Genomic DNA, 12,232 nt, shown 5'->3' with positions numbered 1-12,232 from the left:
GAAAGATGTTCGGACATACAATACATCCTATAAGTTTCATTGTGATTGCTGAAATTTTCTTAAGCCCCCCCCCCCCCCCCCCGGTCAGAGAATGTCCAAAAAAGCCCGGTCTGAATAGGGTTAAATATGAATTCATTTTTATCGAAATTTAAGAAACGACCAAGCAAGGTGATAGATGCTTCATTTCCTTTTTGCTTTATGCTTTTTGGCTATCAACCCGTAATATCCAACCCGGAAGCTTCGGATTTAACTAGCGAACACTAGGATTAAACTGACACACATATATTTAACCGTGACCACATGTTCAGTAACAATCACTCTTGTGCATGTGCCAATGGGTAATACAGCACTACACAACCCTCCGCATGAGCCAATGGGTGATACGGCACTTCACAATCCTCCGGGAATCTTAAGCATTTTTTTGTTAATAACATAAGGTTTTTCCAACGCAAGCTAGGTCCTATTTTCGTTTTGAACAGCTTTTTTTTATCTAAAGAAGGTTTTTTAAGCCGATCTGTTTTTTTTTGTCTAAACTTTCGGTGACATCTGTTCACCTTCATCAGAGTAAGTGAAAGTTCATTGGTGCTCGCGCTAAAATTCCGTGCGTCAGTGCGAGGAACTTTCACTTACTCTGATGAAGGTGAACAGATGTCACCGAAAATTTAGACAAAAAAAACACAGATCGGCTTAAAAAAAACCTTCTTTAAATGTCTTCTACCGATCGCAGTATTGGTTCCAGCTTTTTTATCCTCTGTTCCCTTTAAAGATCACTTTTCTAAAATGGATTTGGAAATATATTACAATGATATTAACAAAAAAAATTCTTTTGTTCCTCAGGCTATCACGACCGAAACAATCTGTTCCTCTTATTTAGCAATTCATCAGTTAAGTCCCATTTAGAGCAATGTACTTCACACCTCTTCTTAACTGTTTTCGAGTTTGATAACTTTTCAACTGTAGTCACTAAAACGGGAGCAAAAGCTAAATATTTTCTCCCCCATCCTAACTTGATGTTCCATTCTTATAAAGATTCATAACTAATTGTCTAAACACAGAGTTTGCAGGTACTGTCATGGTGTCCTTTGATTAATTGACTTTTGTTTGCTGAAGACTTTCGTTATTGCGTTTAAGTCAAAATTATTCCATATGTTGCGAGCCACCTTAAGCCATATATTTGTATTTTAGAAAAAAATGCGCATCATTTTTTCTTCACGTCCAATTAATCTGCGCAGGATCTTAAACGATTCGCATTTGCGCGGGATCTTTAACGGTTCGCATTTGTGCCCATTATTAACAACAAAGCGTTTATGTTAAACGTTAATGAAAAACAGTAAATTAATATTTCTCAGCTGGTAATGTTCCTTTTGTTTAGCAATTCATCGGTTAAGTCCTTTTAGAGCAATCTGATTCCACCTTCTATTAATTGTTTTCTAGTTTATAAATTTTCAACTGTAATCACTAAAAAGGGATCAAAAGCTTAATATTTTCCTCTTCCATCCTCAGCTGACATTCACACCTTAAAAAGATTTACAAATGATTGTCTAAGCACAGAGTTTGCAGGTACTGACATGGTGTCCTTTGATTAATGAACTACTGTGTGCTGAAGACTGCCGTTATTGCGTTTAAGTCAAATAATATTTCATATTGCGATCCACCTGAATCCAAATATTTTTATTTTAGAAAAACATGCTATCCATTTTTCGTCGCGTCCAATTAAGCTGCGCGGGATCTTAAACGACTCGCATTTGTGCCCGTTATTAACAACAAAGCGTTTATGTTAAACGTTACTGAAAAACAGTAAATTAATATTTCTCAGCTGGTTGCAAAAACCTCTGTTTTTCTTACCATTTTGCATTTGACATTCAAAGCAGCAGAGCTAGTTTTTCTTGTATTTTTGACTTATCTTAATGTGTGGAATTTTTTAATTAGCTGTTCCCCGTTTCCAATTTCAATTAATTTGTTGCTCTTTTGAAACGCAGGCATTTCACGATAACTATCTAAGATCTGTCCGTTGCAATTTGTAAATAAATAAAAGGCGCGTGAAATAAATTTATCATTTTAAAATCGTAAAAAAATAAAAAACGGTCTGTTTAGTTTAGTCTGTTTAGTCTGTTTCTAAGAATCTGTTTCGAAGTTAAACAAGTCCTTTTCAGTAATTCATTAAAGGGGCTATGTCACACATGTACAATTTTAGGCAATTTCGACACCGTTCATAGAGTTAACTGAAGTATCACAGTAACGGCTTAAAACTGTAGAAGAACTCAAAAGAAGCATAGAAAGGTCAAAAAAGGGCATTGATGGTCAGAATTCGAGAAGATTAACATGGATTACGTTCGGGTGAAGTTGAAAAACGTCAGCCCGACTTTTTTGAAGTTTATCTCAATTTGTATAAAAAAAGTGTCATTTACAATGCTAGAGAATCATCCTTGTTGTTATGTGTCCGTGATTTTGCCAATAAAAGGCTTTTCTCCTGCCAATTTAAAAGGTTTTAAAGCTCTTAATTAACGAAAATAAATAGAATTACCTAAAATACCGTGACCTAGCCTCTTTAACCATGTTAAGATACGTTTTCCTGACACTTTATTTTTAAAGGATCTATTCACGTCAGGGGAAAAGAAAAGAAAAGTGTTTTGGAAACAAAGTCTTCGCAAGGAAGAACTAACACGTATCTTGAAACGTAATTATTATCTGAAAATGAAAGCAATTATTTCTGTCAAAAAATAATAAAAGGAAAATAGATGCATCCCGTTTAATTAGAAAATTCTGGTACTTAATTACTTCAAGGTTGGCCAACCGTTTAATTTTGTCCAAAACAAAGCCATGAATCTTTTAGGACGTTATATTTAGTCTCATGAAATTGCTTTGAAGTAGACACAGAACGTTTTTGCAGTGACAACCACTCGAAGTGCTTATCGTTTGGACTCCGGTAAAAGAGAATTAAGTTTACAAAAAGAGTGTCGTAAGATATAAAGGTAATGAATCTTTCCAAGATTCTATCGACCATTCTTCTTCTTTCATTGTGGGATCTGGGAAACGGGCAAGGTAAGTAATATTTTTTCTTTTTTTTTCCTTTTTCTTCAGGTCTGTTTCGTCTGTCAGTTGACTATTTCTTCAGGTCTTTAATGAATTAAATTTCCATGAACTATGGTAGATGTCTCTTTGAATCCTGAACTTGAAGCGCGATTTATTTCACTGATGTAACGTATTTTTCAAGACAAAATATACTACGGTTAATTTTTTTTTAACAGATGCCAATATTTTTTTAATCTTTTCCATTCTTAAATCTTGGATTTAGGAATAAGACTGGACAGGCAGATTGCAGTTCGTTTTTTTATTGATAATATGGCTTGTTTGTCTGTTTTCTAAACAATTTTTGTTTGAAATAAACGATGCTCAAATATGAAAATTATAAACAGAGAATCTCCAACTCAGAACATGAACGGGTAAGTTCATTTTTCTCCGTGGTCAAAAAGCTATTTAGCGGCATCAATTATATCGGTGTACTACTGGTGAATGTACGTACACATCCCCCGAGAATTGTTTGCTAAAAAATGACACATTTTTGTTAAAAGAGGCCACTCACATACAAGATACGTTGTCTTCCAACAATCCAAACATATATTAACCCTTTTTGCACCTACTTTAACCTTTGTAGATTTGGGTTTTTAAACAATGCTGAGACCTGCGTTCGCCCTGGTACAGCATTTTAAACACGTCCATTTTTTTTATAATTTTTATTGATATTATTGATATTGTCGTCTCGATCATTGCCATTGGATGTTGGTTGTTCAGTTTTGATAACGTGGCTTCTATGTTTAAAACTAATCAAATGAAATAGATGCGCGCATTATATACGTTCAAGAACAGAAAGTTAGATAGCTGTCAAGTTTAAGTGGCTCATACAAGAAAGAGCTAACAGGTACATTGATAAACGTTCTCAGTGACCAGCAGGGACATTATGTTAGCAATAAACGACTGTCATATTGAGCAAATAATTGGCAGGTGATCGAGAAGAAACACAATGGCACCCATTCACAAACTGTGTCAATATATATCGGTTGTCTACCTTGCCACAAGTTAATAACCATTCTGTTGCCTATATATGAATCTACCGATATTTAACACCTTTCCATATAACAATATGTAAAATAAGGATAGTTAGATAATAATTATATAGATTTAGGCACACCTAAAATCGGAGCTCCCCATTTATTTATTTATTTCCTCACTGGAATTTTAATATAATGTTTCCATTCTGACAAATAGGCGGCCAAAGTATTAAAAGTATACGGTAGCTCATAGGTGCTAGACAAATTTAAACCGCCCATGGTGTCGCGAAACAAAATGCTCGCAGCAAAACGAGTTATCTTGAGGCAGTTGAGGCGCAGAAAAATAAACTCGTGGCGCTTTAATAAAATAAGATAAGAGTTAATTCTCTGCTTTCTATCAATGTAAAGTAGTTTCGCGATCCTCTTATAGATTTGTTTTCATAAGAGACGTTAAAGCTGATTTCCAGTCCGTACTGCGCAGACTCGGGGTTTGTTTACGTTTTTGTTTTGAATTCGTTGAAACGTTACACTTCGGTGACAGCATACATGAAGTTTTTTAGTCCGCCATTACAGTTCGCTTCGTTCAAGAATTTCCGATGAGCTGAAACGTCGGTTTGAAATAGCGTCAAGGTTCTTCTACTTGTTATTATTTGTTCTGCAAGGATATCTGGCGTTAATAATGAAGAAACAGGTAAGTTTGTCACGTAATTTTTAGTTTTGCTTTGTTTGTGAGGCTCACATAAACATTGCAGCCGAGATTGCGCAGTACGGACTGTAATTCATCTTTAATATATAATATACGTTAATTTGGCTTGTTTTCCTGTTTTCTAAACAATTTTTGTTTCAAATAAATGATGCTCAGATGGGACATTTATAAGCACAGCTAAACGAGTCAACTACATCAAAGCACTACTGGTGAATGTAAGTACACATCCCCCGAGAATTGTCTGCTAAAAATAACAAATTTTAGTTAAACAAGACCACTCATACACAAAATACGTTGGCTTCGAACAATCCAAACATTTATGAACCCTTTTTGCACCTACTTTAACCTTCGTGGATTTGGGCTGTAAGCAATGCTGAGACCTGTGTTCGCCCTGGTACAGCATTTTTTAACGCACCCGTTTTGTTTCTTTTGCAAATTTTTCTGTCTAGGAACTCATCTGAAAGATTATTGATATTGTCATCTCAATCATTACCATTGGATGGTGGCAGAAACCCATAAGGGTTGAAACGTGTAACGCGCGCGCACAGCGTTTGAATATTCATTTTGCTAAGTACCATATTTGGAAACACGAAGAATTTGTACGCGAATGCTTTATACACGTAATGACACACGCAACATAATTTTTGGTTTTGCGGTAAGTTGCTGAAATTTCGACCTAAACGCCGTAAATTTCTTACAGAAACTAAAGAAGTACATTAAGTGTATCAAAGCGAAGTTCTCTAGACTACTTCAAGAAGATGAAACAGGAGAATTTAACCAAATTTACCTTTATTCAGCCAAGCTTGTTCAAAAACAAGATTACGCCATCGAGCTCGAGCTAGCGCCCGCTGTGAATTTAATCCAAATATGGTAATTTTGATTGGTTAAATGTTTCTCGTTATTTTCCAAATATGGTGTTTAGTGTAAATGAATGTGCAAACGCTTTGTACAATGCGAATCATAGGGGGTTACACGTTTCAACCCTTATGGGTTTCTGATGATGGTCATTCCGTTTGATAACGTGGCTTCTATGTTTAAAACTAATCAAATGGAATAGAGGCGCGCATTATAAAGTTCAAGAACAGAAAGTTAGAACGCTGTCGAGTTTAAGTGGCTCATACAAGAAAGAGCTAACAGGTACATTGATAAACGTTCTCAGTGACCAGCAGGGATAATATGATAGCAATGAAACGACTGTCATATTGAGAAAATAATTGGCAGGTGATCAAGAAGAAAAACAATGGCACCCATTCACAGACTGTGTCAATATATATCGGTTGTCTAACATGCCACAGGTTAATAACTAACCTTTCGCCTGTAAATGAATTTAGCAATTTTTTTATAACTTTCCATAGTAGCTTAACCCTATTCAGAGCGGGCTTTTTTGAATCTTTTTAAACCGGGGAAAGAGGGATACGCCCTCCCCCCCCCCCCCCCCCCACCGTAACTTCCAGAATATTAATCCAGAATAAGCAAACACGAAGAAACTAAGAGGATATATAGTTTGTCCAAAAATCTTTATTTTGATATATGTCATGTGGGATGATGACGACACATCACGTGACAACAACATCATGATGTCAAAACAGCCGCCATCTTGGATTTCAAAATTTTTCCAAAACGTCAGAAAACCGCCCAAAATTACTGAAAAGTACTCAAACTAAATTTTCTTTACGAATTTCTTCTGCGACCAAACTTACGGCTTAAAGTTGGATTGAACTCGTACCAATAAAAATGAACTCTGACAGGACGTCACGGGGATCAGAAAATCAACTTTCGGTAAAAGAAAATCAACTTCCGGCAATTAATAACCAGAAAACCCATAGCGAAATAAAGGCAACTCAGGGTACCAAACACTTGACTTAAATAGACTTAAATTTTTCGTTTTTGAATTTTTTCTGCGACCAAATTTATGGCTTAAAGTTGGATTGAACTCGCACCAATAAAAAATAAACTCTGACAGGACGTCACGGCAAGGAATCAAAAAATCAACTTTTGGTCAAATAAAATCAACTTAAGGTGGCTCGACCCAGTTTTTTTCTTGCGATAACTATCAACTTTGAAACCCTCATACTTAAAGGAATTAATGTCAAAGACATATCCACTATATCACATGGATTACACATAGACTGAACTGCAATATGATATAAATTTTTGGGAGATCGGAATGAATATCACGTGACAATGACGTCACACAGGTTTTTGCTCTGAATCGAATTTTAGCCCTTAACCGCATTTTCTCTGGAGATCCTCCACGCTACGTCTACCTTGGGTCTTTGCCTTCAACTCTGCGGAGTTTCATCGAAATCTACAAGAGGAATTTTGAAATATCTTGGAATTTGTTTTTAGATGGTATAATTTATGCGTAAAATAAAGACAAGACTTCATATAAAGAAATTTGCTTCTTTTTTATGTTTAATGGGAGGCTTTAGCCCTCATTCCTTTTAAAAATGTCCCATATCCGATATCCAAACCGTAAAAAGTAGGTAGACTTGCGCGATTTCGAAAAATATGAAATATACGAATCATAGTGAAGCTCAATGTTTAGCTCTATTTACCAATTTTACGCCTACTTTCGCAAAAAACACGATTATTTCAAAACTCGTCGATGAATTTTCCCCAAACTTTTTCAGGGTGGCAATTGATCAGCCAAGCGTAGTCATTTTACGCGTGGTGCACAGGAATTCGATGTTGTGCTCAACTCGAAACAATAGGAAATCCCAGAGCACAAAATTATTCAAAACTACGAGATCGCTTCAATATTTACTCAATTTTGCGTTTATATTAGACAACCTTAGAAGTTTTCAATGAGCATCAAATTCAGGGATTGTGTAGTGTACTGATCAATTGCCACCCCGAAAAATTTTGGGGAAAATTCATCGAAGAGTTTTGAAATAATCGTGTTTTTTGCGAAAGTAGGCGTAAAATTGGTAAAAAGGGCTAAACATTGAGCTTCACTATGATTCGTATATTTCATATTTTTCGAAATCGCGCAAGTCTACCTACTTTTTACGGTTTGGATATCGGATATGGGACATTTTTAAAAGGAATGAGGGCTAAAGCCTCCCATTAAACATAAAAAAGAAGCAAATTTCTTTATATGAAGTCTTGTCTTTATTTTACGCATAAATTATACCATCTAAAAACAAATTCCAAGATATTTCAAAATTCCTCTTGTAGATTTCGATGAAACTCCGCAGAGCTAAAGGCAAAGAACCAAGGTAGACGTAGCGTGGAGGATCTCGAGAGAAAATGCGGTTAGGGGCTAAAATTCGATTCAGAGCAAAACCCTGTGTGACGTCATTGTCACGTGATATTCATTCTGTTCTCCCAAAAACCTATATCATATTGTAGTTCAGTCTATGTGTAATCCATGTGATATAGTGGATATGTCATTGACATTAATCCCTTTAAGTTTGAGGGTTTCAAAGTTGATAGGTATCGCTAGAAAAAAACTGGGTCGAGCCACCTTAAAATCAACTTAATTTAAAATAACCAGAAAACCCGTATCAAAATAAAAGCAACTCAGGGTAACAAAGAACTATATTAACTGTCTTTTTCTCAATAGCGGCATGTAAAGCTCACGTGGACGTGGTATTTCTTGTCTTATCACATGCCAGTATGTCCAATTATGAATACAAGCAAGAGAAGGCATTTGTGATCGAAGCAGCGAAGAGGCTAGGCATAAAACCAGGTCACGGTCACGCAGCCGTTGTTCTTTACGGTAGCTCGGCATCAGTAAAGGTAAGACTCGGCAAGCCGGCGTCTATCACCGTGGCCGATTTCGCCAAGGCTGTCAATGCTCTGCCTAACATGTATGAACCGCATCGACGAATGGATAAAGCGCTGCGTGTAGCACGCTCAGAGCTCACTCGAGGAGGACGAGGAGACCTTCCTAAGCTTGTTCTGCTAATAACTAACGGCTTTTCATATGCAGACGCTAATGACTTGCGCCAGAGTTACCAGCTTGTAAGGAATGATAAGGCTTATGTTGTTGCCGTGGGACTTCAAGATAGCCTCAAAAGTGAACTCCAATTAGTGACAGAGACTGATGACGACATCTTCATGTTGAAGAACTTCCAATTTTTGAAGGGCGATGTTGGAAAAATAATCAGCAGGGCCTATTATTTGATTGGTAAGTGTCGCTAAGGGTGCGGTGTAGATATGATCCCATGTGCTTGAAAAAAAAAAAAAAAAAAAAAAAAAAAAATCCCATGTGCTTAATTTGTTTTAAATAGGTCAAGTTTTTATTGACCTCCAAGTGATTTTTTTGATGCCATGTTTGACTTAAATTTGTTGTTGTAGTATAATTTAAGGAGGCTCACAATAGTTTTCAGCACTTCCAGCCCTCATACTTTGTTGGGTCAGTGATACAAACATTTATCAGTTACCACGACAAAAATGGTATCAAACGAATGTTCAATCATTGCTGAACAAGTTGCGGTCATTTTTGTGAAGTCACTGGTTACCATAGCAACGTTTTCTCTTTATTAAAGTGCTTATAACTCAAAAACGAGTCCAGTGACTTTCACTTTTTATTATTGAACAATGATCAGCATGTTAAGATACAACTTTTTGCAAAGTTAAAAAAATTCTCCGGAGCGGTTTCAGTGCCACTTTAAATGTTCGAAAATTTAAGGTGGCTCTGAAACGGCTTCGGGGAATTAAAGAATACTCTTTTCAGCGTCCTAAATCATCATTGGTTTGAGAAACGTTAATCGAAAGATACTAAAAGTAAATCGTAAACCTAGGTTTTCTATACACCCCCAAAAAAATTTAATCAGTGCAGCAAAAACAAAATATTACATAAGCTTTACTTTAACCATTTTCACAATCCCCGGAATTAAGGTTTCAATGCACTTGTAAAGATCAACCTTTACAATAAATACAGCATAACAATAAAGATTTTATTTCCTTCTTATTTTCAGACAAATGTGCGAGCAATCCATGCCAGAATGGAGCTAAATGTACTAATCTTGCAATGAATTATCGCTGTGATTGCAAATCAGGATATTCTGGAAAGAACTGTGAAACAAGTAATGTATACCTTACGTTTGAGAAAGTGATTAATCAGGGCCGTACCTAGCGGGAGGGGGGGGGGGGAGCGGAGGGAAAACAGAAAAAAAATTAAGAAAAATAAAGAAAAATAAATAAAAAGTAAACTAAAAACACCCAGTTGCCCTCGCTGGGAAAACTTGCCCCCGCTGACAAAAAATCCTAGGTATGGCTCTGTTAATATTTTAGTCACCGTGGAAAATTTCAAAACCGTTCGCAAAAACTGCATATTTGGTTAAAAGGTCTTTACAGACATGAGATTTAAGCATGACACACAAACGGAGCTTCAGATACACGCTTTTTATGACAGGCGTTTTTATTGGTAACAATTCACTACATTCAATACAAAATGTTATCAGTTATGAAGTTACGAGAGAATAACATATAAGCTAGTCAAATTTAAATTAGTCATACGATCACAGCGTTTGTTTAACCTTGGAAATATGAGGAAATTGTTTCATTGGTGAACGGATTTCTCTTATTAAACAGGCCCCTGTCCAAAGTGGAGTGCTATAACTCAAAAGGAAAGCCTTTTTGTGGTAGTTGGAGGAACCGTGTTTGAAGATCCGGGCGTCTCTGGTTCGGATGGGTGTTACGACTTGATTTCTTAGCATGTTGTTGGAGGATAACAGACAATTACTCCAATCCGGTATCATGTTTAGGGATGAATTCCTGCCCCTAGATTTGGTAGTGGGAGTGGAGAGTCATTTACCGGGGAGAAGGTTAATTTCGAAATTTACCAACAGTTTACGAGATGAAACGATTTATATCTTACTGACGATAATTGCAGATATTAACGAGTGTGCCTCCGCGCCGTGTAAGAATGGCGGGACATGTGTAGACCTTGTTGCAAGTTACCGCTGTGATTGTAGAATGGGATATTCCGGCAAGAACTGTGAAGCAGGTGATAACTTCTCATCTGATCTCATTTCTTCTCATCTCATCTCATCTCATCTCATTTCATCTCATCTCTTCTCATCTCATCTCATCTCATCTCATCTCATCTCATCTCATCTCATTTCATCTCATCTCATCTCATCTCATCTCATCTCATTTCATCTCATCTCATCTCATCTCATCTCATCTCATCTCATCTCATCTCATCCCATCTCATCTCATCTCATCTCATCTCATCTCATCTCATCTCATTTCATCTCATCTCATCTCATCTCATCTCATCTCATCTCATCTCATTTCATTTCATTTCATTTCATTTCATTTCATCTCATCTCATCTCATCTCATCTCATCTCATCTCATCTCATCTCATCTCATCTCATCCCATCTCATTTCATTTCATTTCATTTCATTTCATCTCATCTCATCTCATTTCATTTCATTTCATCTCATCTCATCTCATCTCATCTCATCTCATCTCATCTCACCTCATCCCATCTCATTTCATTTCATTTCATTTCATCTCATCTCATCTCATCTCATTTCATTTCATCTCATCTCATCTCATCTCATCTCATCTCATCTCATCTCATCCCATCTCATTTCATTTCATTTCATTTCATCTCATCTCATCTCATCTCATCTCATTTCATTTCATCTCATCTCATCTCATCTCATCTCATCTCATCTCATCTCATCTCATCTCATTTCATTTCATTTCATTTCATTTCATCTCATCTCATCTCATCTCATCTCATCCCATCCCATCTCATCTCATCTCATCTCATCTCATCTCATCTCATCTCATCTCATCTTACATTATTTTACCTTAAATTACCATATATTTTCTTCAGGGGATGGCTGTACGTCTATGAGTGTTGGAGATCAAGCATTCAACAAGGATGTTGACTTCGTTCCAATGGGCTGGTTTGAAACACCTTCAGTTGTCCATGATGGAACAGGTAACACATGAAAGATTGATCGACCAAATGATTGATCATTTGATTTTTTACTATTATTATTTTTTACTATTATTGCCATGTGTTGACATTTATAGTTCTCATACTTTCTTTTGGTCACATTCTGATCTAGTTTAGTGGTGACAAGTGCATGTCTTGATTGACATTTGTTTAAAGTAAAAGTAGTCACTAAATAGTTCATACAGGGTGATTTTACAACAAACTAATTGCTGTAATTCCCATAAATGCTGGATGCGTAATGTTGAGGCCGTTAGCATAACGGTAAAGTCAGTAAATCAATGGAACTTAAATAGCAGAGGTCGCGGCAGTATCCCGAAACGTGACTTTTTAACTGACTTAGCTCACATTTTCGTTTTAAACGAAGTTTTCAAAATCATGATTTCATAAAGCCTGGTTTCATAGCGAGATGACGAAATAACAAGCTCGACTTAACGACTTGTAAGAAAAAAATGTAATTTTTTCTCACCCTTTTTTGTTAGCCACGTGACACTATGCTCCTTCTTTGTTGTAATGCTGTATGATTTACACAGATGACACAAAGAAACA

The sequence above is a fragment of the Oculina patagonica genome, chromosome 2 (genome assembly GCF_052425735.1).
Source record: "Oculina patagonica isolate OP01 chromosome 2, crgOcupat, whole genome shotgun sequence".
NCBI classification, from domain to species: domain Eukaryota; kingdom Metazoa; phylum Cnidaria; class Anthozoa; order Scleractinia; family Oculinidae; genus Oculina; species Oculina patagonica.
The sequence above is the reverse complement of the archived record's forward strand: the minus strand, read 5'-3'. Positions refer to the sequence as shown.